General features: G+C 48.7%; 2 long non-coding RNA genes across 2 annotated transcripts; both read right to left on the bottom strand.

Annotated features, from left to right (window-relative positions):
• Positions 1-3,020: 3,020 nt before the first annotated feature.
• Positions 3,021-6,114, bottom strand: LOC118999065 (uncharacterized). Its single transcript, XR_005069028.1, has 3 exons — positions 5,923-6,114; positions 5,370-5,461; positions 3,021-3,217 (listed from the first exon to the last, which is right to left on the bottom strand). It is a non-coding gene; the product is annotated as an uncharacterized LOC118999065 (long non-coding RNA).
• Positions 6,115-10,258: 4,144 nt separating this feature from the next.
• Positions 10,259-17,487, bottom strand: LOC118999039 (uncharacterized). The gene is made up of 4 exons (XR_005069022.1): positions 17,229-17,487; positions 12,979-13,189; positions 12,699-12,782; positions 10,259-11,947 (listed from the first exon to the last, which is right to left on the bottom strand). It is a non-coding gene; the product is annotated as an uncharacterized LOC118999039 (long non-coding RNA).
• Between the last annotated feature and the right edge of the window lie 10,120 nt (positions 17,488-27,607).

Consider the following 27,607-nt stretch of genomic DNA (forward strand, 5'->3'; position numbering starts at 1 on the left):
CAGGTCATATGCCAACGCGGGGAGAGGATTCATTTTTGTCCCGTGGCCAGTGATTTTCAGATTCTCACTGCACAAGGTGAATTCGTAGTTTTGGTTCAACAGGCCTTTATTTCTTTTTGTTTTGTTTTGTTTTTCCCACCTCTTCCTTCACAGGACACAAAAAAGAGAACAAAAAGCGGGAATGTGAAAATATGGGCGGTGTCTGCAAAAACCAGAAAACCCACGGCTGCTCCATCCTGCCCGCCGAGTGCAGGAGTCGGTACAAGCACTGCTGCCGAGTCTAGGGTCAGCTGGGCGGCGCCCCACGCACGGGCGACGGCCACCACCGGCTTCTAATAAAATCTTCACCTCTCACATGGGGCCCGTGTCAGGTCTGTCTGAGAGAGTGCTTATTAGAGGGGCAGGTCCTGGAACTGGAGGGGAAGTCCTAGGTTCGAAGTTGGCTCACACCCCTAATGAGCTGATTGTCTTCAGGCAAGACCTCGCCTTCTCCGAGTCTGAGTTTCTGCACCCGAACTGTTGAAACCACCATTCCCCACGCTGCCTGTGATCTGCTCGCATCTGTCTATAAACCCCTGGACTGAGGAAAAGAGCTTTGAGGGGTGGAGGGGAATGTGGAGTGTATGTGGAAAAGTTCCTGAGATTTTGTGCTCATGTTTATGTCCCTTAAAGACTCTTGGGTATCAAGCAATACTGAGGAGCCAGGGAAACAAGTTAGGCCCCAAGGAGCAGAAAGATACCAGTAGGCACTTAGGCATCAGCTCCTAGAACCAGAACTCAGAGAGGGCAGAAGTGACCAGAAGTCTGAACAAGGAGAAATTTGGCCCCTACACCCCCTTCCCTGGCTTGTTGCACCCTCTCCCCACCCTGGTTGAAGGTGGAGAGTTTACTTTTTGGAAATGCTGAGCCAGGAAGGTGGCAGACTTGGAACTCTGGACAGTGCAAAGAGGTCGGTGAGGCTGTGGGCTGAAAACAGATTAATTCAATGAAAACGTACAAGCGCAAAGGTGCAGTCATCAGCTTCCTCCCTCCACTCAGCCCTGGGGACCCCAGCACCTACTCTCGTGCTGCCCAGCCGAGCAGGGTCGGAGACACGATGACTTCGCCCCCTGCCATGGCGAAGGTCTTCACTCACTCTTGCAGTGACAGAGTGTGTGTCTCTGAACATCAACCCAACATGGAAAAGGAGAGACTGCTGACTGACGAGCCAGGTGAAATTTTGAGCCCACCTGACCTCACCTGAGCAACACAGGGCTTATCAAGAGGGAGGGGACCTGAAGTTGGCTGGATTCCGATCGTCATAATACCTTGAACTCCCAGATCTTAGCATCCCTTCCTGAAGGATGCCTCCCCCTCCTTGGGCTAAGGACGTTGGCCCCTCCCTCCCAAAGTCTCTGCGGTGACCTCGCCTGATGCAGAGGCTTCCGGGCTGTTTCTGCAGACAAACCTCGTCAATGTCTCAGTGTGTCCCCTAGATCATGGGGACGGCAATCTGAAGGACTTCGGAAGGCCTCGCCATGAAGACACACTGTGCACATCAAAAGAACTGCAAGGCTTTGCAAACGTTGACCCAACTAATACGCTTTTTACTTCATCCTGAGGGTGTTGGAACAGAAAGGAGACAAGAGACCATGGGATCAGGGCAGGACACAGGCACATGCAATCAGTGATTCTGGGCTCAGTAGTTTGGCTCAAGCTGCTAGGGGTGCTCAGTAGGCTAAACACTAGTTTAGGGACACGTGGAAGAGACTTGAGGGTCAGGATATCTGAAACAAGGAGGAATGTTGGAATTGATTTATGATGTGCGACCACAGAGGTATGTTCTGACCTCTGCCAGGGCCCCGTGGACATTCCCCTCACCGACAAGGGCACAGAGCCATTCATCAGTGACAGGAGCCCAAATGTGTGAAAAGTTGTATAATGCTTGTCCTCTATGATCCGAGGACAACGGGGAAATCCCCACCATTGATGTCACTGCGGAAGTTACACTATCAGAGACCAAAGGGTGATGTTTAATGGCCCAGATAATGTAGTACTCTAATAAGCTGACTTAATTATGGAGTTAATGGGTGCCACAAATCTAATTAGTTATTAAGTTAGGCCCGACCCTTGCCTCAGACATTAGGGCTCAGGTACCCTCACGATGGGCTTAACCCTGAGGTCTCAGGCCATTTCGAGTTGATGGTGCTGTTGTGGGAATGGAAGTAGGAGCTTGGTTTCCCAGACCGGCCGCAGGTGCAGCTCCTCGGGTTGCACTCAACCTGCCAGCTTCCTCGGCCTCTCCAAGGTCTAATCCTCTGTCCTCTACTGCCTGTCAGCCTCTGCTGGAAGCCTGGCCTGGGGGGCTGCCTCAAGGCCTGTGTCAGTCCTGCTGTCGGAAATCACCATCTCTCCTCCAAACTAGACCAGGGGCCCCACTCTGGGAACTCCCCCTTGTCCAGCGAGTCCCTCATAGCAGCAACCTTCTTCCTCCTCGCTCCCCACTTCCAGGGACCAGCTCCTCCTGCTTCTCCTACCAAGAAGTTTCTCAGTAACTGACCTCCAAGTCTGGCTCTGGCAGTGTCTTCATTCCTGCCCTTGCACCTCCCACCCTGACACTTCTGTTCTCCCGTGATATCCTAAATGGCATTTAAAATTCTTCACTGTTTCCCTGCAGGTTAAGCGATAAAGTAAAATTCTCTGGAGAGTCTCATGTCCTCCATCTGTGGGCCATGCCCCTGAGTCATGTCTGTGGCCAGGGACCCTGGTCTCTTTTATTCTCTTCCTATTGGAACTCTTACACTCATATCCTTCAGCTTTCCCTGGCTAATTCTTACTCATTTTTAAGAGTCAGCTCATATTCACTGGGGAAGATATTCTTGATGCACCTAACCTGAAGAAGATGTCCGTGCCTGTGTGCATCTTCAAAGGGACCTCGAACCTGTCCCCCAGCCACCCTTACAGTTCCTAGCCCACAGCAGGTGGCCAATGGGTGTTGACAGAAGAAATGAATCAGTGGATGAAGAATTAGAGCAGACACGTTAAACATGAACTCTTCAGTTTACTGAACAAAGGGTCAGGGCATGACACCTGAATTCTCGGGTTCACTTAATTCTCAAACAACAGAAGCTTCTTCCAGGGCACATGCCGGGCATGCGCTTGGAACAGTTTATCTTCCTCTTCAGGCACACACTCACACTCCAGTCGCACCAAGTATGCATTGCACTGTGCCCATAAGCTGTAGAAAGAAGAAAGACATTTGTTTGGGGGCAAGCGAGGCTCAAGCTCCCTGCTCGGGGGGAGAAACACTTCAGTCCAGCCAGGAACCCCCAAACTTCAGGGGGTTCCTGAAGGAGTTGCTCATGAGGGAATTCGGTCCTAGGCACCTGCTCGTCCCCACCTTGTCCCTTCTTGTTCATTCAACAGGAGGACCATACCAGTGTCTGAGAGCTGGTTATGGACAGAAAAGTTTGTGCTGTTATTTGGAGGCTGGGATGAGACACTTCAAACGTTCCTCTTGGGTCGATATATCATAGACCCAAGTGTCCCCGCAGGTGTCATTCCAGAATTGTCAGACACTGTCCTTTAAAATCAGACACTGACGTTGAGGGGCTACATATGTGTTTATTAACACGCACAAACACGCATGATATGCCCCGAGGACTCTGAGGCGTGTCTGCAACCCTCTGAAGTTCACCCACATTTCCCAGGCTCAGAAGCCCCACCTTCAGGATTTAACAGCTATGTCTTTAAAATCAAAGATCTAAATTCAAGGCTCTAAAGAAAAAGACCCGGAATAATTAGGGGCACCAGCTGAGGTGCTTACCTGACTCAGGGCCAGGCTTGAAAAAGACCCCCTTCCTGCCTCTTTGAAGATGAAAGTCCACACTCAGCCCCAAGAAGGAAGGGTCTATGCAGTCCCCCTCATCCAGCCTGTCCCCCAGGGCCATTAAGAGATGTCCCTGACTTTGGAGCCCAGGCAGCAGAGCCCCCCGAGGCTGGCTGGCTGTCACCAGCCCCAGACTGGCCGTAGGGCTGGCTGTACCCACCCCTGAGGAGTCAAGGCCAGGGTGGAGGCAGGCTCACAGCCCCTGACTTCATCCACTCACAGAGCTCAGCCCTGTGTTCTCTTTATTCAACCGGGGCATCCCAGCCACACCCTGCTGGGGAAGTGGGAGGACTAGGCTTCTATCAGAGAGCTTTCTCAGACTCGCTGGTGAGGGCTTCTTATGGCCCATCCTCAAACCAGATGCCAAGTCTCTCAGGAGAGGGCCACCCACCTTGTCCTGGGCTTCATTGGAGCCACTGTGCCCAAGGAGCTTGGACAGGTGGGCCACCTGCTGCTGGGAATCACTCCAATTCCTGTGCCCTGGGGCTGTGACCAGCAGGTAGTCCTGGAAGGTGACCTGCCAGCCCTCCTTGTCTGCTTCTCCGTAGCACCCCCCGATCTGCCATTCTGTCTCTTTGACAGAAAAGCAGCCCGGGGACGCAACTGCTTGGGGCACTCTTCTGAGTGTTGCAACCAAACCATCCTGACTCCCAGCGAGTCTCAGTGAACAGGCTCTTATGAAGCCAAAGCAGACAGCACAGTGGCTGGGGGCATAACTCTCATTCCAGCTCCTGTCCCCTTAGTGCTTGTCTGTGGATTTGTGAAGGAGCATAAGGAGGTCTGAGCCAGGAGACGGAGTGAAATGTCTGACTAGGTGAATGGGTTTATCTTAACACAGAATATCAGAGGAGGGAAAGAGTTGGGGTGGAGGAGGAGAACTGAGGTGGGTGAGCACAAAGCACAGCACGGCAGCCTGCAGGGTGACAGGTCCGGCCCCCTCAGGGCCCTGCCAGACCCCACAGGGCTCACCCACATAAGCCACCTTCTCTCGCCCCAATCTAAGTGTAAAACCCTGAGCTGCTCCATGACACTCGGCACTTCCATGAAGCAGGGAGAGAATGCACCTCTGCGTTCCTTCCAAACACCATGGTTCTAAGTGTACGCATTGCTGCCTCCTGTCAAACCTCTAAGCATCTTTCCCTGCTCCTGTAGCCAGCCATGAAACACCAGATCCGCAGAAAGAGGGAGAGGGTGAACTAGAAACGGCCACCCGTAGGGGGAAGCTTTGCCAGAGGAGAGCGCGTTTATCAGGGCATCGTCTGGGAGACAGGAAAGCAGGTTAGTTTTTCCTGCTCACAACAGCAGGGACTTCTTTACGCTTCAGATGCAGAGCTGGAGGGGCCAACCCAGGGACCCACTGGAGAAGTTTCCCTTGTCTCGTCATTCCCGGGTGAGCATCGCTACACAGGCCCCGGGGAACCGGGGGTCCTTGGGTGAGGGGAGCGGAAGCACAAAGGCAACAGCATTCAGAGAGAAGGAGATGCCAAGGAGGAGGGCATACCTGGCATCACTTGAGACATGAGGGACACGATGAAGATGAGGATGTACAACAGCTTCATGGGGCCAGTTCCGTGGAGACCTCTTCTGAAACTTCTAGAAGGGAGAAAATAAATGGCTTAAGAATGTTGTTGATTGGAAAGTAGTTTCAAGCGTCACCTGACAGGTCTCACCAGGGTGACTACGTGTGGAAGAGAACGTCCAGCTGTGACGAGTTCTAGTTAAATAATGTACTGAACAGTGAGTGCGCAGGAGGTGAGCAAGAACAATGGTGTAGACCTGGAAGAGTCTCTTTTGTTAACCCTGAAGACTCTAGGAGGGACCGCGGTGGTGACAATAGTAAAAGTAGGAGCAACTACAGCTGATGGACACTGGATCTGTGAAGAAAACCAAGAAGAGTTTATACGACTTTTTTCCTCATTTACTCTCCTGTAACTTGTATTACGACCTGCTGTTGGAATTCGGTACCCACAGTCACAAAAAAACCTTTCATTTCCCCACTGATGGCTCTTGTGCTGCATAGAATGAAACCTAGTAGAACAGAAACCACCACCTACCTCTTAGGACTCACGTCCCTGGGCTCTGTTCTGTCTCCAGACGTCCAGAATGCTTCCAAAACCTCTTAAATGCACAGCCGTGGCTGCGTCACCAGGACATGTGCTCTTACTGGGGACAGGTCCTGCCTGGTCTGACCAGTGAGATTTGCCTTCAGTTCCAGGGTGATCCTGCTAATTCAGGTCCCCATCCAGGTCACAGTGCTGTCTCATGACTGATAAAAGCCTCATGTTCTCGGCCTCACTGGGGGTTAACCAAACTGAGCTCTGGTGGGTGAAGCTTAGGGGCTTTCCTCCTTGGCCGAAGCTTGAACAAAAACAAGTCTTCTTCCCCAATCCAGTCTGGTCTTCAGGCAGGGGCTTCCCGTGATGTTTCTGTCCTCTGTCATGGGGGTGTGGCCAGCTAACCCTAACTTACGATCCCACAGAGCCCAGGGTGAGGTTTCTGGTTTTCCTCACGCACCTGGATAATCTTGGGCTCCCGTGAAAATGACACCCTTCATACTGAATAAACCACGGACTTCTCTACAATGAGCAGCTTCAGAGGAGGCCAACACAGGGATTTTTGTGCCTTTCCCTCTTCTTTCCAGATGACAGTTGTGTCTTACATTTCGGTAGTTAGGCAGGGCCAACCGAGAAGAGCACACAGAGGTCATTAGTCTGGCCTTCCTTCAGCCAGAGGCTGATTAGTGTTATGTTATGCAGTTCCTAACATTACTCCCAAATGCACACACGAGGAAGAAAAGACAAGAGCCATTCAGCAGGGTGATCAAGTTCGCACACGGCAAAACCCAAGTTAGAATTAGGAACCTGGAACTCAGGACTCCTTTCCTCCTGCGGAATATTTTGCTAGTCTCTGTACCCAGGGACTGGCTGCTCGAATTCAACGCCTGTCATGTTACATTTTAAAGGAATAGTACATTGACTAATAACATTCCACAGATTAGTGAGAATTTAGAAAGGTTTCTGTGACATCCACTAGCTGATTTAAACACCTGTTGTACAGGGAAAATATGCAAGAGTCAACAAGTCGTGTGAAGAGAGGCCACCCTGACGTCCACTGCCAGTTATTGTAACTTAACAGTGATACTGATGCTTGAACTCTGTGGCATTGGCCCAGAGAGAGAAAATGCCCCAAGAGGCTCCTGCAGAGCGACTGGTAATCTGGCATCGGGGAAAGTCCCCTCTCTGGGTTGTTTCTTTCTGGGCACACACGTCCATGGGCAGGCCCTGGGGCAGGACTGGAGCATTCCTGTGGCAGGAAGCACGTCCCCACAACTGTTCCCACAACTGTTCCTCGGTGTCCCGTCTGTCCTGTGCCCCAGGCACTAGTGACTTTGGTCCTTGCCCTTCGTCTTGCTTCTGGTATCACTAAGTGGAGTCACATAAGTACACAGGTAGATTTGGCAAAACTGAACGTGGTGAAGAGCTGTGAACCAGAGGCCAGCAAATCAGCAGTCTACCTCCTTGAACAGTGTCTTATTGGAGTGCCAGAGCTCCCCACCACATGGCCTGCTGGGCTCTGTCCACAGGCACCAGCAGCTAGCATTTCCACATGGGTGGCTGCCCCCGGAGCAAGATGGCAGTTGAGAAAGCCCCTGCATCACCTGTGTCATAGTAAAGAATTTAGCGTAGATCCTTCTGAGAAGCTCAGAGTGTCAGTGGGTCCTAACAGATTCCAGAATCTACGAAATGCAAAAATAGAGGGAAGATAAAACTGGGGTGCTGGGAGTGGGGATTTATCAAATGATTTTAATCCCTTGCCTCTGAGACTAACAATGTCGACAATTAGCCCAGCAGGGGGCTGTGCTGTTGGCCAAGCTCCCACTTAGTGAGGGAAGTGCCTTCAGAAGGTGAGAGGGGCAGGAACGGCCTTGGACAAGGGCAGGTGGGGCCAGCCAAGACCACAGATCTCTGCCCCAGACGTGGGAGCCCCAGTAAGTCCCAGACACTCAAGGGCAAGCGCAGCTGGAGGCTCACAGTAACTAAACATGAACCCCCACGCAGTCAGAGTTGGGGTCTGAAAGGCAACTTTGTGGCTCACGTCTGCTCCAGGAAGCCTTCCCTGGGCACCCCACCCCAACCTACTCAAAGCTTCATGTCCCTCTTCCCCAGGACATTCTCTTCAAATGTTTTACATTTTATTAAATTTGTTGGCTGACACTAGTTAATAAGATTATATAAGTTTCAAGTGTACAACTCACTTTTTAATATATTTTATTGATTATGCTATTACAGTTGCCCCATTTTTCCTCCCTTTATTCCCCTATGCCCTGCACCCCGACTCCCACCATCATTCCTCCAACTTAGTTCATGCCCATGGGTCATATATATAAGTTCTTTGGCTTTGATGTTTCCCATACTATTCTTAACCTCCCCCTGTCTATTTTCTACCTGCCATTTATGCTACTTATTCCCTGTATGTTTTCCCTCATTCTCCCCTCCCCCTCTCCCACTGACAACCCTCCATGTGATCTCTATTTCTGAGTCTGTTTCTCTTCTAGTTGTTTGCTTAGTTCATTTTTGGTTTTGTTTTTAGGTTCAGTTATTGATAGTTGTGATTTTGTTGTCATTTTACTGTTCATATTTTTATCTTCTTTTTCTTAGATAAGTCCCTTTAACATTTCATATAATAAGGGCTTGATAATGATGAACTCTTTTAGTTTCACCTAGCCTAGGAAGCATTTTATCTTCTCTTCTATTCTAAATGAAAGCTTTGCTGGATAGAGTAATCTTGGATGTAGGTCCTTGCCTTTCCTGACTTTGAATTCTTTTTAGCTCCTTCTTGCCTCTAAGGTTTCTTTTGAAAAGTCAGCTGTTAGCCTTATGGGAACTCCTTTGTGGGTAACTGTCTCCTTTTCTCTTGCTGCTCTTAAAATTCTCTCCTTATCTTTAACCTTGGGTAATATAATTATGATGTGCCTCATTGTGTGCTTCCTTGGGTCCAACTTCTTTGGGACTCTCTGAGCTCCCTGGGCTTTCTGGAAGTCTATTTCCTTAGCCAGGTTGGGGAAGTTCTCCTTCATTATTTTTTCAAAAAAGTTTTCAATTTCTCGCTCTTCCTCTTCTCTTTCTGGTACCCCGATGATTCAGATGTTGGAACTTTTAAAGTTGTTCTGGAGGTTCTTAAGCTTCTCCTCTTTTTTCTAAATTCTTGTTTCTTCATTCTGTTCTGTTCGATTGTTTATTTCTTCCTTCTGGTCCAAACTGTTGATCTGAGTCTCAGTTTCCTTCCTATCACTGTTGGTTCCCTCTACATTTTCCTTTACTTCACTATTTATAGCCTTCACTTTTTCCTCTATTTTGCAACCATACTCAACCATTTCTGTGAGCATCCTGAGGACCAGTTTTTGAACTCTGCATCTGATAAGTTGGCTATCTCTCCATCACTTAGTTGTATTTTTTCTGAAGCTTTGATCTGTTCTTTCAATTGGGCCATTTTTTTCTGCCTCATTTCACCTGTAATGTAGTGAGGGGCAGAGCCTTAGGTGTTCACCAGGGCGAGGCAACCCATGTTACATGTTGCTGCATTGTGATGCTGTCTGTGGAGGAGGGGTCAGAGAGGAAACAGTGCCACTTGCTCAGTTCTCAGCTGGCTTTCAGTCACTTCCCCCACTACCCACAATCAAATTGGCCCTTCTGGTGCTGATTTCTAAGTGGGTTTGTGGACATTCTAGGGCCCTCTGGGCCTCTCCTGTGAAGCTTGTTCCCCCCACTGCCACAACCCCCAGAGGCTTTTTCACTCAGAGGTTTTGAGGCTTTATTTCCCCACACTAGAACCCTGGGTCATGCGGTCTGTCTCACTCCCAAGTTGTTCCTCTTGGTTTATCTGCACACAAATGTGTGACTGTCCACTCTGCCAGCTACTGGCTTACCCACCCTGGTCCTCCAGCTGCTGCCTTGCCACACATCCTCCCCACCCCAGCTGCCTATCTCCACCCCTCCTACTGGTCTGGGTGAATGTTTCTTCTTTAACTCCTTGGTTGTCGGTCTTCCATACAGTTCAATTTTCTGTTGGTTCTGATTATTTTTTTTTGTTTTTAAAGTTGTTGTTGTCCTTCTTTTGGTTGTGTAAGGAGACAAATTATGTCTGTCTATGCCTCCATCTTGGCCAGAAGTCCTCAAGCATATAATTCTATAGTCCATCACCCACATATTGCTCTCTGTACTTACTATGTTTTGCATTTAATGTATTAAATGTTACTTATTTCTATTGTTTTTCTCCTCCATTAGAATATATGAACCATGAAGTGAACTTTTTTCCAAACAGAAAAATGAACAGGTTCATGGCTCAATACATAATTTACTGAGAAAAATATGAATGAATGAGAGTTGACATAATTGGTGAATTTTCTCGGAGTCAAGCAACACAGGCAGTCAAATCAGAAGAACATGTCACTCTACTGATTCACCATGACAAAGAGCTTCAGAGCTGGGGCAACAGCACAAGCCACATTCATGCTCAGTGTCCCCACCTCTCCTCTGTCCTCACCCCTGACCACCAGGCCCCTTCCCTTCCTTGCCTCCCCTCTGAGGTCTGCTCTGCTCATCACAAGCCAGGCCCCTATGTTTGGATCGGGAAGGAAAGGGAGGAAGAAGAAGACCTAGGGGCATGAGGCTGGAGCTGGGGTTTTCCAGAGACTGTAGAAGAGAGAGGTGTCAGTGAATCTGTGAACCCTGGGAGAATTATATGGGAAAGCAGAGAAGGTTTTTACTTTATGGTGAAGAAATACAAATGAGGACATGAATTACATTCAAATTACTCATTGGTTCCTAAATTTCCCTGATGTGGGGGTAGACTGTGCCACTAAAGCACAGGGCCCCCTGTGGGCCCACAGAACAGACACCAGGAAGAGGCAAAACTTTGCAAGGACCCCTGTACCCAGACTCTGGAGGATGACAGTGCTGATGAGGTGACGGTGGAGAAATAGATACTCGTGTCTGTGTCCAGACAGGCACACCCATTGTTCCTTTAGTTACTCAGTGACGGGGACCCAGTCACGCAGTTGGCCCTCATTGTCCCTCATGACAATGCCAGCCAAGCTCAGTTCTCTTCCATGGGTTTCTTTAGGTTTTGGAAGCAGGTAAGCACACCTTACCTTTTCTCTTTGTCTCCCACCTTCCCAGGCACCTTGGACTACTTTCTGCCACCTCTCTCCCCTCCCCTGACATGCATTGTAAATCGCAGGAAGCAATGCTGATCTCTAGGCTGCCCGCACCAAGGCAGAACAGTGACATAGTAGAGAGACCACTTACTGAGGAGACTACAGTGGGTGACATGCCTGGACAGGAAAACTGAATGAGGAAGACACACAATGGTCACCAGGACTCCAGCCCCATACGTAAGCCTTCTGACCTGCAATTGGAATTCCTTTCTGGATACTCTCCAGACATCTGTGCTTTCATCCTGCATGTCCCCACCACCACTCTCCTTAGCCCTGTGCAGCCTCCACAGCTCCTCCCCATTTGCACTTGACCCGCAATGGTGACAGGACCCAGGACCACACCCTATCTTCATGGCACCTTGCCCACTGTAGTGAATTCCTTCCTGTCCAAAAGCCTGAGGCTGTGAAGGGAACCATAACTCCCTGTCCATATAGTCAGAGAATTCTGGAACAGAACAAAGTCTTAGATTATGCTCCTTCTTTTATGACTCCTTCATCTTGGGGGAGTGGAGTGGCTGAATCTAGCTGAGTTTTGGTTTCTACATCTGTGAAATGGGCTTGACAGACCAGAGCGGTTCTAAGGATGACCATGTTATGTGCGTGAAAATGTTTTGCAAAATTTAAAGTGTAATATAAATTTAATTCTTATAATTTTTCCTCTCCCGCTACTGCCCCTTCACGTGGCAGGTCCCTGAGCTGAGCTTTCTCCCCTGGGCGCCTTCATCAGTTCCTCTTTATTCGGCAGCAAACGGTGAATGCTCGGCAGGGTCCTCGGTAGGGCTCACAGTTTGGTGTCCCTTGCTTGAGGCAGACTCCACCCCGAAGATAGCAGGGTCTTTCAAAACGGAGTGCCCTTGTGCTGTCTGCAAAATGGAAGAGATGTTTGTTTGAGCTGGATGTCCACGAGGACAGCTGGAGACCTAATATCCAGATGGGCCCTCATCTTTTCCAGCTAAACACCAGCAGCAAAGTGGGTTTGATTCCCAGAGTTCACCTTCCCTTCTCTTCACCCCCTCATCCTGCCCTAAGATGTCATTGCTGCTGATACAACCTCTAGCCAAATTTTCCTTCCTGCCAAGAGAACCACTGGGCATTCACTGGAGAGTTAGGTGTGATCTGTCGGTAATTATTGCCCAGTGTGTCTCCCCAATGTCCCACCTGTCTCCCCAATGCCCTACCTGTCCCACCAATTGCCCCACCTCCCCACCACACAAGACCCACCCCAACTCTCAGTCTCAAGGGATGGAAGCCTTGCCCATCTAAACTCTCTGTCACTCCCATGATATGGGTGGCAAGAGGTCCATAGCCAGGGTCTCCATAACATTTGTCTCCACTCTGGGTGACACTAAGCAGGTGATTCAGCTGACCTGGTTCTCAAATCAGCCAGTTCACTTGTGGGAAAGGACAGAGAGTAGAAGATCACTACGTGACAAGACTTGTAACGACACGCACACACCACCCCCAGCTTTCAAAGGCACTTTCAACTTTCTGTATGTGAAGCTGGGGTGTGGAGGGGACCCCTGAGCAGCCCCCTCATGCTGTGCCTTTCAGCTATGGTTGACTTAGGGGAAGGAAATCCGAGGCAGCAATAAGGGCAGCACGGTTGGTATTTACCAGGCAGCGCCTGGCAGAAGGTGAAGAGGGCGGTGAGGAAGATATGCAGGAGTCTCATTGCACCGCAGCAGAGGCTCAGGGGGCCTGGGGAAGAAAGAGGCAGAGGGCAGAGTCAGAGGAGCCTGATGAGGTGCTCAGTCAGAGGACCTCGTCACTGCCCCGGGAGGGGGATAGAGATTGAGGACTGCCGGCCTGAGGCCCTGCCCTTCTGTCCCCACGGGAGGAGCCCTAACAGGCCTATGCTCTCCTGCTCCCAGGCCGCCACCCGCACTGGCCTCACCCTGCAGCCACTCATGCAATCACTGCACACAGAGGTGGCGTCAGGTGTAGCTGAGGTACCTGCAGGACAGCGGGAGGCCCAGAGCCAGCTGTCACAAAGTAGGCAAGGACGGTCCCTCACAGGTGAGGAAAAGACTTTGAGGCGAGTTGACTGAAATTCCAGGGCTCCTCACGAGGACGTTCAAGATAGTGGTGGGTTAGTTATAACCTTCCTACAGAATCCATGCTAAGGAGAGAAAAGGTGCACAGTGGTTAAAAATGAGTAGAAAAATTGACCCAGTTACCTGCAGCATTTGAATTTTCTCATTTACTTACATAGAAATCTATTATTTTTCTGAGAACACGTATGCATTGGGAAACTCCAAATAATGAAGAAACGTAAGAGACAGAAGGTTGAAAAAAAACCCAACTTTTTCATTAAAGCCACAGTTCGGAGTAGTGCAGTTCTGGTTCTTTATATGTAAAATTATGCTAATATTTTTTAATTTAAAATATAGAATCATACTTTATAGCCAGCTCTATTGCATGTTTTTTCCCCACCTAAACATTATCTTGGAAATTTTTAAATGCCCGTTCAAATATACTTGCCTTGTATACTTGTGTGACTATTCACATACGCTTAGAAATTTATATAACCATACTTTGGCATAAATCCCCAGAAGTGAAATGTCAGCAGATACGCACATTCAGGTTGGAGCGGGTCCTGCCCACTGCCCACTGCAGAAACCCCTGGGCCGTGAGCTCAGTGACGATGTGAAAAGCATCTTTCGACCCTCAGTGTTCTCATCAGTGCTGGCTATTGTCAATTGTTTGAATCTTTGAAAATTATACAAGGGATTAATAATAATACGTTCTGTTTGCTTTAATATATCTCTTTGAAATTATTTCTGAGGCTGGACATTTTTTAAATTGTCAGTACAGAAACTGTCTGTGGCTTGCTTTTCACTTGGTGCTTGCTCATCCAGTAGAGGAAGTTCACGGTTGCTCACGGTGATTACACTTTGCTCTGCTCCTGCTTCGTTTTCCTCAAAGATACGTGTTTGTCTGTGTCTACCTAATGTCTGTATGAGCAGAGCAGACAGTATTCCAGGTCAGTTTTGTCCTTAATTCTTTCAGTCCTGAGGTGGCGTCTTCTCTAAAAAGCGGTGACAGATTTGAGTTCCCAGCAGCAGCATGAGAACGGTTTCTTGCCCCACCCAGAAGTACGCGTTTGCTGAGTCCACAGAAATGCCTTCACTCTCTAAGCCTGTGATCTTTAAAAATAGGTACATGACTGAGTTTGTGTCCTTGTTCTTGTAAAAAAAATTATCTCACACAAGAGAAAAACAAAGTCATACGTGACTGGAAGGAACCAGCAAGTGATCGTGCTTATCCTGATGTTTTGAGTTCAGGAGAATGTCTGGAGAGAACAGACAGTGGGCTTCGCACACTCATCACAGTTCCTAAGACCTAACTTGTCCAGTCTGAAGGGCCCAGGTAGTCGTAGGTCATGGCATGTATTCTCGTTGTGCACATGCTCTGAGCCAGCACCACCGGGTTTGAGCCCACCCAGCTCCTAGCCTTCAGGGCTGGCAAAACTCCCTCATTGGCCTTTCCCAGCATTCACCCATGATTCACTCTTCCAAAAGAACTTGGAGTGACTCCATTGAGTTAAAAATAATTGCACTGCCTGATTAGCTAAAACTGCATAGACATTTCAGGTTTTACTTAAGAAAAAAATGACATGTGCATGGTTAAGTCTTTCTAAAAATAAGATTTTACTTTACATGTTTTTGTTCTCTTTTAACATCATGTTTTGTGTCTTTTAAGAAGTTTTATCATACAAATCCAGAATGTGGTTTGTAACCATATTCCTAGATATTTTGTGATTTTCTTTCTATTTGAGTCACATTTTCTTTCATTGTGTTTTACAACCGGCTACTGTTTGCATTGAGAAAGATTTTCTATAACCTATGTCACTCGCCCATGAGTTAAACTCTTGTACACATTTTTTGTGCTGACTTCTCAATGGTTTTTCTATCATAAAAATCCTAAATCTATAATTATTACTTAACCTCCTTGATTCTGGCATAGAGGTCTGTCATTTTCTTCTCTCGTCAAACTGCATTGACTAATAATTACTGGCACAGGCAGAGGCCATATAACCCAACCTTTTCACTTTTCAGAGGAAGAAACTATGGCCAAATCAGAAAGGTCAAAATAATGTCACGAGGTAAGCCCATGATGGAGGACTCTGATTTTGCGGAACTCTGTTACCACAATGCAAAAATTCCCTTATTTCTCTCCGTGTCCCCTAGTTTCTCCTTCCTTGTCTCTGTTGTTCCTCTCTGCTCCTGTCAAAGATTGATTTCCTTAATCTCCCCCCAAAAACAATATTTTTCAAAAATAGTTCTAAAAAACAAAACAAAAAAATTAACAAACGCTTCAGTGGTTTTTCCTTCATGTGACTCCTTCCATAAAAACCTTTGATTTTTCTTCCAGGACGCGATGAAGGCTTTCAGCTCATGCATTAAGCACAGGCTGTAGCTTCAGCCCTGATGTCTTTGGGGCTCAGCACAGACACAGCAGCAAGTCTGTGTTCAGTGAAGGACTTGAGAGAAATTTAATGACAATACAAAACCCCAGTGCTTCCGTGACCCTGGCACTGAGTCGGCCACTCTTTTAGGGCCTCAAAATGACCCAGCAAAATTCCAGTTAGGATTTTTGATTGGCAAGGTAGAGCCGGAGAAAATCTGCTTTAAGTCTAGGAATTGTGGCTACTATTGTTCAGAAGGCCTGAGAAAAAGCTCTGGAAGATGCAGGGAAGGTGAGAAAAACTGCCAAATGTAAGGATGGTTACGAGTAAGGATGGATGATATTTTTAAGGAGAGAAAACAGTAATGGAGGGAGGGAGGGAAGCAGGAAGACAGAGAGTGTGTGTGGGAAATTCTTGTAAAAATTCTCCTCACTTTGGGGGGCAATAGAGACCCTGGTGCCTGCTCCCCGGTCAGGGCACAACCAGAAAGGCAGCCACCCCCGAGCAGATGGCCAGGTGGCCCTGGGTCAGCACGTCATTTCTCTTCTTCCCCAAGAGGCTGCTCCGTCTGTGCCCACTCTCTGGCCTAGGGAGAGCTCACTAACCCCATCTCTGACAAGACAGACAACATGTACGGAATGAATCCTCTTCCTCTGACTAGGAAAATAGGATCATCCCCTCGCCATCATGACCAGTTGGATGCTCCAGTACCTGTCAACCCATCTCTCACCGATGAGGTGACAAGGTCTTCTCAAGAAGCTGCTAAGGGTCACATGATGGGGGTTGGGATGGGATGGGTTTGTTTATGCTTTGTCCCCTCAGCGTTGGGCCATTCATATGAACAACTTCAGCCTAAAAGTAGGAAGCACTTTTCACAAAACCACAGAAACCTGGAATTCTGAAGACACTAACCAGAGGGTCTCTGAGCTGCGCTTCACAGGCGGAACTCCGAGTCCCTCAGACACGACTGTCCATATCCGACCCCAGTGCCGCCGACCTGCTTCCAGGGAGAACCCGGAGCACCCCTGCAGACTCTCAGTGTTTTACTTCAGGTCAGTTTAGGCGAACTACACCCTCTGACGTGCGCGAACACATGGCGCTTGGTCTTCTGCGGGACCCAACGATCAACCCCCAGTGCGCCTGAGGGGACAGGTCGGGCTCCAAGCCTTCCCCCCCACCCACCCCGTGCGCAGCGTGGTGCCAAGTGCCCTGCGTGGTCGCTTCAGTTCAGCCCCCAAAATGTCTCTAGAGGCAGGTTCACTCCGAGGAGCATTCTGTTCCGTGGGTGAGGCCGCAGGGCCACCCGGTGGTCAGGCGGGAGCTGAACTCCAGCGGGAGTCTCACCCTAGGCTCGCGGCCGCCCCGCAACTTCGCCTCCTGAGCCTTGGCTGTCCCCCAAAATCGTTTCACGGAGCTCGAGGACATTGTGAAGAAGAAAATAAGGAGTGCGTTCAGATTTTGGGTTCCTAGGTTCTGGCTCTGCCCCTGACTTACAAGTCATGTCACCTGTCTGGGCCTCAGCCCCTCATCCACAAAATGATAGGATGGGGTCAGGTGACACCCTAAAGTCCCCTCCTCAGTTCCAAGGATTGTGGTTCGAGGTGCTTCTGAAAAGGTGCATGTGCCAAGAGCAGAGGTGAGGAAAGAGGAGCGGGAGGACAGGGACTTGAAGCAGCCGGCCTTGACCTCTAGCCAGTCCCAAACCATCCCCTGTCTGCGTGCTGCCTAGTACTCACCTCTGCTCCGTGCTGTGGACAGCAGGCCGCTCACTCAGCAGATTCTTCATTTTCGGTCCTTATTCCTGGAGGTGACGCTGACGGCCTGACCATGTTCTGCTCATACCGCAGCTACTGAACCATAGAAACCACTGAGTGGGCAAGTCAGGCGAGTGGCATGCTCCTGGCAGCCACCCAAGGACAAGGACGGACACCCCACTGGCACTGGGAAATAGCTAATAAGCAGAGATCTTAAGGGGCAGGAGCCCACTGAGATGCCAGAGTGGGGAGCATAGCCCTGCCCCCCAGGAAAGGTCACAGGAAGTGGCTCTCCCACCAAGAATGTGTCAGAGCAGTGACCAGAGGGGAGAGAATTTCAGGGGAAAAGGGGAAGGGTTTGCAGGAATAAGTATAAAGGACACATGGACAATAGCAAGGGTCGGGGTGGAAACAGGAAGGAGGGCTGGGGGGTGGGCTGGGATGGGGGTAAAAGGCAGAAAACTGTACTTGAACAACAATTAAATATTGTTAAACAATTATTAAAATAAAAGAGAAGAATGTGTCAGAGAAGCAGGTGTCGACCTTAAGCACACTCTCAGGTCCACATCGTTTCGTGTCCCCAGAGCAGGAGACCGAGACCCTGAGAACTGGAAGATGCGGAAAAGACGAGAAGAATGGGAAAATGTGTTAAACTCTGAAACCGTGGGGCTTTGTTGGGGCCGAGATGGCAAACAAATGAGAACTGTAAGATCCCTCTGCAGAAGGAAATAAAGCAGAAGGAAGGAGTCTAACAGCCTGGGAACAAGATGTGTGCGGGGGACAGACACAAAGAAGGCACGGAGTGGTAACTAGACCTGGTCTTTCACATGGGACCCAGGGGTACGTTCAGAGGGTGGTGGGGAGGAGGGTGGTGGGGAGGAGGGTGGGCCCTCCTGCTGGGAAGAGGGGCGGAGACAGAGCCCGGAGGGCCCTCCGTCAGAGTGCCTCGGGAAATCAGTGGCTCGGGCTGAAAATCCCAAATCCCATTTGGAAATAAGATTAAACAGTGCTCACAAAAGGAAACAGCACACTCTTCCCTAACTTCACATTTTTATCTTCTATCTTCTAATTGCTCTTCTTCTTTTCAGCCAGACCTCTAGGAAAGAAGATGGTGGTTCAAGTGCCCACCCCCCACCATGAACTCATAGGCGTACAGAAAAGCTGCATCTCAGAAGGCTGCCTGCAGCCCCGTGGAGCTCGGAGTCTGGTGGTGAGGACGGAGGGCTCTGACCCCCCAGGCTGCTTCTCATGGCCACGTGGCCATTCACAGGTTACTCAGCCTCCCCTTGCTGTACCATCTTCATTTCTAAAGTGCGTGATAGATGCAAAGATTAAAGGAGTTAAGCCAGTAAGAGACATGCGTGGAAAGGAGGTGCTTAAAAACGTTAATTAGACCAGTGGTGCTGGTGGTGGAGGCCGGGCCGGGGTGCTGGGCAGCGCACGGGAGCAGGGGCCAGGAACAGGACACTCAGGCAACCGCTGTGCCCTGCGGTATTCTCTGTGTGCACTGAAACCACGCTCAGTTCACATCCACGTCACAGATATCTGACAGGACACTCCCTGTTGCTCTCAGCTTCATCACTCAGACAAAAACATCACAGTCCTAGCCCTGACCAGCGTGGCCCAGTGGGTTGGAGCATAGTCCCACAAAGCGAAAGGCTATTGGTGTGAGTCTGGGTCAGGGCACATGCCTGGGTCTCAGGCTTGGTCCTCGGTCGGGTGCATGCAAGGGGCAACCAATCCATGTTTCCTGGTCACATTGGTGTTCCTCTCCCTCTCTTTCTCCCTCCATTCCCCCATTAATAGATAGATAGATAGATAGATAGATAGATAGATAGATAGATAGATAATTTTTTACAAAAGAAGATATTGGGGTCCCTGAGTCCCTCTTTCTTAGGGCTACCCCCAGCTAGTCAGAAGATAGAGTGCCAATCACTCTTTGAAAACAGCCACAGTGCAAACTAGCTGTGCCATATAAAAAGTAAGGCAAAAAAGATTTAAAAAAGGGAAAAGAAGAAGAAGGGAAATGCCCAGACACACGGCGTTTATGGTGGAAGCGTGATCTTGGAGATGGGAGACAAGGCACAAGGTACGCAGAGGGAAACGCTTATTCCAGGTCTTTCAGCTGAGTCTTGCTCTGAGTCTCCTAGTGGGCTTCATGGAAGACAGGGTCCCTGAGTGACGCTGGGTCACCCGGCCTCTGAAGTCCAGGCTGCAGGAGCAGGTAGAGCTCACCTGAGGGCCCGGGAAAGGTGGGGAGAGTCCAGGCATGTCGGGCACCAAGCCAGACTCAGGAGAGAGGTGGTGGGATGCAGCGTCAGTAGCAAGAAGTCTCCCAGAGGAGGAAAGTGTCTCCTCACAGGTCCTCTCAGAGCAGAGCCAAGAAATTGCCACCAGCCACATCAGGCCACTCAGTGTCTGGCTCCTTCTCTCACCTTGTCTACCATTTGTAGTGTTTAAGTCCCCCCTGCATGCACACACAGACACTCACACACAATACACTACAGAAAAACACCCACACAACTGCACCCATGTGTGCAGAACACACACTCACCTTAAGCGCCATTCCAGGCTTGTCTAATAGACTGATTTTGTCTCTGGAGCCAAAGCTGCTACGGTTCCCATGCCCAGGACACGAAACCAGTCTCTGGCACCCAAGGGGTTCTTGGAGAGACCAATCCAATGCCTTCAGTTTCCAGAAAAACCTGAAACTGTGAAAAGCCACTTCCTAATGATTCTATGGCTGGTCTGTGGCACACCTGGGACCCCTCTCCTAAAGTACATAGCATGAGTCCCTGAAGAGAGGCAGCCCCATCCCGGCCCTCAGCCCCCAGGCTGCCGCAGGGCTGGAAGCCAGTCGGCTCTTCCTCTGAGTGGCCTAGAGACGAAGGCAGCCAGGGGGGCTCGGGCGCTTGTGAGGGGCAGCCTCCCAGGGGGCAGCCCCTGGTGGGCAACAAGGGCCTGGGTGCCTGTGGGGACAGACAAGACCCCAGAGACCCCAGCCCTGTGTGGGTGAAAGTCTGAGAAATGCAGAGTGGGAGTCGATGAGCTTGGGGAGAAGGGGGTGTCCTCAGGTGGGATGTGCATGTGCTATGCATGTGCATTTCATGTGTGTGTGTGTTGCTAGGGTTTGATAGCTCAGGCCTTTGATGATTCTGAGATCCAGCCACTTCACTCAGATGCCTGCCCTTCGTGAGGACAGATGCCCACCTGTACGCCTCTCCCTGCTGCCCATCTGCCGGGCCATTATTGCCAGCAATAACCCAGGCACCTCTCCACATTGTCTGTTCTCTGGAACAACACGCACTACAGAGCCACTTGTCCCAAACCACACCTGTTGACATCCTGAGATATCCAGTCTTCTCTTTAGGCTCATTCCCTAGCACCGCACTTTTCAGCATGGTCAAGTTCATTCCCATGTTAAACTCTTAAATCCTAGGTCAGGGGATTCCTGCCCCTCCTGGCGGAGTCCATAGTTTAGATGCCTGTGTCTTGTCTGTCCTGGCCCCCACGAGAGCAGAGGCTGGATCAGGCTCAGAGGGAAGGACAAGGAAATGTTTGCTCAGCTTGTACTATAAACAACAGCAGATTGATGTCAAGACACTAGACAACACATGACTTGCTAGAGTAAAAAAAAGGCAAGAGAAAAGACATTTTATTCTAAAATATCATTTACAAACACGTTAGAAAACTACAATTGTTTTCCACAATGTCAGTAGAAATTTCTAGAAATAGTTCTCCCTGAAAGAAGTTGAGCAAAACAGTGCTCAGTGGCAGGGATGCCTAGTGTCCTAGGCTGAGCCGTGAGCTGGTTGAGAATGTCCAGGCTGGAAGCACACAGATGGGCTTCCCGGCATGTTCTGGTTCGTGGGCAAAGCCAAGCTGAGCCTGTCTCATCAGGGTCTGATTGGTGATCTTTTAAACCATGTACTTCTCTTTCCAGATATTTCAGTCCACTCACCCAACAAGGCCCAACAAGAATGAAGAGAGGCTGAAGATAAAATTTTCTCCAATAAATGGGGACTCTGGGTGATGAAGCGCATGACAGAATCAATGGGGAAAGGTTAAACCTGGGACTAACCTTTCCTCAAATGCTCCGCAGTCATCACCTCTAGTGCTGATAGAAGATCCAGACATGAGAACTGGGAGGCAGCGGCAGGAGTCCAGAAGCAAAGCAGTGAGGGACAGCAGGCAGGGCGGGCAGAGAAGGTGTAAAAACCTGCGAGCTGACATCACCAACACGGCAGATTCAGCCCCAGGCCAGCCTGCTCCTTTGCCGATTCAACCAGGGGTTATTGCAAACCCACCTCCAGCACTTACGTTGCACCAATCACTCTTCTAAGTGCTTGGGTCATGGTCACGATCCTAAAAATAATAAAATAACCACGATAACATTGACTGCGGTTTTGCCACGGGCCAGGCATCACTCTAAGCACATGACATGGTTCTTGTCCTTGTTTCTCCACAATACCACAATAAAGATGAAGAAAACAAGAGACAGAAAGGGGACAAAAGGGGGACTCTGTCCCCAGGGAGAAGGGACAGAATGGGCACAAGAAGCCAGTCGGGCTAATGGCCTTCCTGACGTTTTGGTGGCATTTCCTGTTCATTACAATTCCTGACTTTGTCTTTCTCATTGAAGAATAAATTTCCTTCCTTCTCTTCTTCCTTTTGCTGTGCCTGTTTTGTTTAGTGTTCTATGTATCTGTCCTCCACTGGTAAATACATCTATTAAACACGTCCTTAAACAAGCATTTCCTTATGAATATGAAGAGTTAGTATTTGTCCATGATCCCACTTTCTTCCTTGATCATTTTCCATGTTCTATTGAATTTATTGGGAATTTTGATTCCAAATGACAACTCATGTATTTTTTACTTTACTTGGTTCAGAAATAATTTCTTAAAAACAGCCTTAAAATGTATAGCCTTATCAAACATTAATGAACAATGAGTGAAAAGAATATAAATGTTTCACTGACTTGTTTTCCAACTGTCTTTTTGATCTCATGTCTTCTTATTTGGGTCATTTCTTAAACTTTGTGGGCATGAGGGTTTGAGCAATATTTTTCAAAAGGGATTCACCCAGGTCAAACTTTCTAAGCTCATAAACATCTGAAAACAGACCATTTGTTCCTAAAAATATGAATTATAAAAAATAGCTCAGCATTCAAACAATTTCCTTCCCAAGTGTCAATTACACCACCCAGTAATCGGACCCAGGTGGTACACGTCATGCCCATCTGATGGTAGCCCTGTTCGCCCAGTTTTAAAGTTCACAGGCATCTCTGATGTCTTTGATGCACTCTGGTGCCCGCGCACATATCTGCACAGGTAAACACTCAGGCAGATGAGAGACAGAGAAAGCGGCCATGTGCTGAACAGGCCTCCGTCATCACCTATGAAAACCAGCATGAGCACCACGCGAACAGGTGAGAACATCAAAGAAACTCTGGGCAACAGGTGGAGCTGGGACAGGCCACCTGCCACCACCTGTTCACACACTGAGTGCACACCTTCTTCCTCCAACTCGTCCACAAATACAGGCTGCCTGAGCCCTCCTCACCACTCCATTCTGCCCTCGCACCCAACCCAGATCTCCAGTGACCCTCAGCCATGAGGACCCTCGCTCTCCTCGCTGCCCTTCTCCTCTTGGCCTTCCAGGCCCAGGCTAAGACCCTGCAAGAGACAGCTGACCAGGTTCCTGCCCAGGACCAGCCTGGGGATGAAGACCAGGGCCTGTTTGAGGATGAGGACCAGGACGTGGCCATCTCCTTCCCAGAAGGGGTACGCCTAACTCGACAACTTCCAGGTGAGACACCACCCACATGCTTTTGGGGTCTGCACCCATTACAGGGGCTTGTTAGAAGCTATGTAGAGTGTGGGCTCAAAATTGAGTGTGTGCATGAGGTGGGGTGAGCAGCAGGTACCCAGAGTTAAAAAGAAGAGTCGTAGAGCGTGGGGCAGGAAATGACCAAGGACGTGATAGTCGAGACTCAGAGAAAAAAAGCATGACCCTGCATGAGCACACATAGCCAGTAAGATATCTTGGGATTTATGACAAACACTGAGTCCTTTCACCTGAACCAGGCAGGGACTGTCTACAGGGAACAGACTCAGTGCCTCTCAGATCTCCAGGAAGGCTGATGAGCCTCTCCTTCCTGTGCCCTCCACCCCTGAGCCTGACCCTTCCCTGCCCTCTGCAGGACTTCTGGGGTTTGCCACATGCAAGTGCCGATACAGACTCAACTGCAAGACCTTTGAGCGTAACCTGGGGAGATGTGGAAAACTGCGTCTCGCTAGGCTTTGCTGTAAATGAGCTCTGTGGACTGCGACCTGGAGCACTACGAGATTCTGCTGAAGACCTGGACACGCGTTTAGTCTTTCTCTCTGTACCTTTTCCTCTTCGCCTCCCCATAATAAACTTCAAGCATTAAATTCATTGTTTTGGATTTTTTTTCCATTCCGTAAGGCTTATTTGTGTGGTTCACTTATATAGAGAATTCTGTCCTGAACAGTCTATGCTAAGGTGACTGGACTTTCTGTCCCACAGTTGAGCATCACACAGAAACAACAAACAAGAAAAATGAACAAGATTATTAATTAATATAGTTTTAACCTACAAAAATTAACCCATTCATTAAAAAACAAAGAGGGAAGTTTCTATGGTATGTCCAAAATACTTTGTGGATTCCAGAAAAAGAAGTGCCGATGGGTCTTGGTACTTGTTCCTTGATTTTAAGACATGGGTGGGCATCCATATGTATTGATAGTTTCTCATGATAAGCAGGGGTTTCAGTTACATATAAATTTCTTTTAGCTGAATGAACAATATAGGGTGAACTGATGCTTCACTGTGCCACCAACAGAGAAAAGGAAGAACTACGAGGTCTGTCCAGAAGGTATCCAGACATGTAATATGAAAAATAGAGACATTTATTGAAGAAGACAAGAGATACAAGAAGCATTGTACATAGGACAATGATACCTCAGTCCCCTCCAAAGTAGGCACCTTGGAACCTCACACAGTTCTCCCAATCACCATCAGCTATCCTGTTGTAGTTTCCTGAATCTTATCGAAAGTCTGAAATCGCATTCCTTTCAAAGGTGATTTTAGTGTTGGGAAAGCCAGAAGTCACAGGGCACCAAATCTGGGCTGTAGGGGGGCTGAGTCACCTGGGTGATTTGATGTTTCATCAAAAAAACTCTGCACAAGTGAACATTAGTGGGCGTGTTGTTTTGATGAAGCTGCCAATCACCAGTGGCCCATAGCTGTGGCTTTCTGAATCATGAAAATAGTTTCCACAGAGGAGTGTTCAAGCTTAATGCAAAATTGGATGCAGATTCATTGCTCTACTCACTCAGTCCTTTTGAATGACAGCCACACGGTATACCTTCCTCCACTGCCCACACTGACTAGTACAGTGAAGTTCTCGTTGTTCATGCATGCCCATTCCAGTCCTCTTGGCTTGGCTAGCAGGATATATCAATGTCATGCAAACCATTCTCCTTATATTAACAGTGGCTGAACTTTTTCCAGACACACCTTGTACACCAAAAACAGAATACACTGACCAGTATCTGTGCCTTCAAATAACCACTAGACAAAAGAACTTTCCAGAAGCTGGTCAGTATAGGTGGCCATGCCCAGTGACCAGGGAAATAAATGGTCCTCTCTGGATCCCAAATGGTAGGCTACTCCTATGTCCAATGAAACATTTTGGTCTCAACTTTCTCTCTTTAAAGAGACTGAGTCTACTAGTTATAATAAACGGGTACTAACTTAAATGGAATTCTAGGAAGAAGTGATATGTTTTTAATAGTGCCAGTAACAGGCCTTTCACACCTGAATGGAAGGCAGTGTGCTGTGAATCTAACAAGATTGACAGGAGCCTGATTTCTGGAAGGTGTGCATCCCTCTGTGACCCCACAGTGGCCACGGACATCCTCACACCTGCAACCTTGGGGTCTGTGCTACAACAGTGCTGTACTGAGAGTACCTTGGATTTGACCTTGGTCCTGTGGCCACTTCTATTTTGAGAATTTTTCCCTGAAAAGACAAAGAATGACAATTAGCTTTATTTAAAGCTTTACTATCAACCTCTTTGAGACTCTCAGCGGTACTGCCAAGATACATGAGCACTAACCTTTCCAAATTGTAGTGGGCGAGAACACACAACACAGAAATTACCCCCCAAAAGTTTGCACTACATAAAAGTCCAAAGTATCTGTGTAAACAAGAAAAAGAACCAAAAGAGAAATGACAAATTCTGGAAATAATCTGTAATACTTGGACAAGAAGTTAATTTCCTGAGTTTAAAATTAAACCTTACTAATCAATAGTAAAAAAAAAAATCAGCAAATGCTTTACTTTCCCAAAGGGATGCTAAAACAGAAAGGACACTCAGGGAGAATAACACAAGTGCATGTTAGCGATGAACACACACTGCCCCGACACTTGAGATAAACAAAGCCTGGACTCCACCGAGTTGCAGTTCTTACCTGTCAGGTTGGGAAAGACCCCAACTCTCATGGTCCAGGGCTCAGGCTGCTTCCGGCCACCAGCAGGACCCCAAAACCCCACAAGTGGCTGTAGAAAGTCAGGAGCATGGGCAGTCTGGGAGCTGGGTGACATGGCTCAGCCTTGACCTCAAGGGCAGGATAAGTCATGAACCTTCCTGCTCCACCATTGACATCGAGGCACTGCCCCCTTCATGGTCAAAATACAATGAGCCAAAAAAAGAACTAAAAGAGAAATGAGGCCAACCATTCCAAACCTCCAAGTACAAATGGAGATGAAATATAATAATAGCATAGCACAAATGTAACAGTAAATCGTTTTATGATTTTAAAATGCAGCCCTTCCCAGGTTTTACATTTTATTAGAACTGTTTATTGACCACACTCACCTGCAAGAAAGTCTGAGACATTAAGTATTATTTAAAGAAAGCACACTGCTGCCCACCTCCCAGACAGGAAGAAAGGATGAAGGAAGCTGGGGACAGTCACAGGGCTTTTGAAACACTTTCCACTGTCCACGGGACACACTCCAGCTCCTGTATTCTGGCGAGTGATGTGGGAATGACCTCTACAGAGGACAATAAATTAATGTCTTTTAAATGTATGAGATGTTTTCATCACCAAAATCTACATCTAGAAGTTTATCTAAAAGACAGTCACAAATATGCAAGATGCTGTAGGTAAACAGATATACAATGATGTTATGCTTATAACTATAAAAATTCATAAAGAGGGACTTCCGCCAAGATGGAGGCATAGGTGGAAACACTGTGCCTTCTCCCACAACCAAGTTTGAATACAACAAAGGTTTGGAGAAAAAAAGACACAACCAAACGACAGAAAACTGAATTATACGGAAGTCCGACTACATCTAACCGCTCAACGGGACGGTAAGAGGGGCGGAGCCAGCAGCGAGCAGGGTTGGGCAGGACAGGGCCCCCGACCCAGGCGCACAGGCAGACGGGAACCAGTTGGGGTGCGGGGCAGACCGCGGGCGCATATTCGCGCACAGTGAGACAGACCACGCAGGCCCCAGGGGGCGAGGGCTGATGGCGGTGGCACACTCGCGTGCAGTGGGACGAAACGCGTGGGCCCGGTGACGGCAGCAACTGCGGCACCGGTGAGGGCCGTGGCAGCAGGCGGCGGACAGGACGCCATAGTCCCTCTTTGACCCCACCCCCACATACAGCGTCACAACCCAGCGACTTAGTTGCCCTTCAGCACCGGTGAGGGCCATGGCGGCAGGCGGTGGACAGGACGCCAGAGTCCCTCTTTGACCCCGCCCCCACATACAGCGTCACAACTCAGCGACTTAGTTGCCCTTCAGCACCGGTGAGGGCCAGGGCGGCAGGCGGCAGACGGGACACCAGAGTCCCTCTTTGACCCCGCACCCGCATACAGCGTCACAACCCAGCAACTGAGTTGCCCTGTTCTAGTGAACACTTTAGGGCTCTGATCCTGCTATGGAACAGGCACGAACAACCCAAAAGATGGCACAAGAAGAACTCAAAGTCCCAGAGCCAATACCTCTAAGCGACCAAGAAATTGCCAGCCTCTCAGAAGCACAATTCAGGACACTATTTCTCAGGATGCTCACAGAACTGGTTGATTATAGTCACAAATTAGAGGAACAAAGTTACAAATTAGAGGAACGTGTGAGGGCTGGACTGATTGAAATGAAGGGAGATGCACAGGAAACCAATAGTGATGGAAAGGAAACGGGGACACAAATCAATGGAATGGACCAGAAGGAAGAACAAAACATCCCACCAGAAAGGAATGAAGAAATGAGAATTCAAAAAAATGAGGAGAGGCTTAGGAACCTCCAGGACATCTTTAAAC

This window comes from Sturnira hondurensis, unplaced genomic scaffold (genome assembly GCF_014824575.4).
Source record: "Sturnira hondurensis isolate 20B ecotype Veracruz unplaced genomic scaffold, ASM1482457v3 Scaffold0014436, whole genome shotgun sequence".
NCBI classification, from domain to species: domain Eukaryota; kingdom Metazoa; phylum Chordata; class Mammalia; order Chiroptera; family Phyllostomidae; genus Sturnira; species Sturnira hondurensis.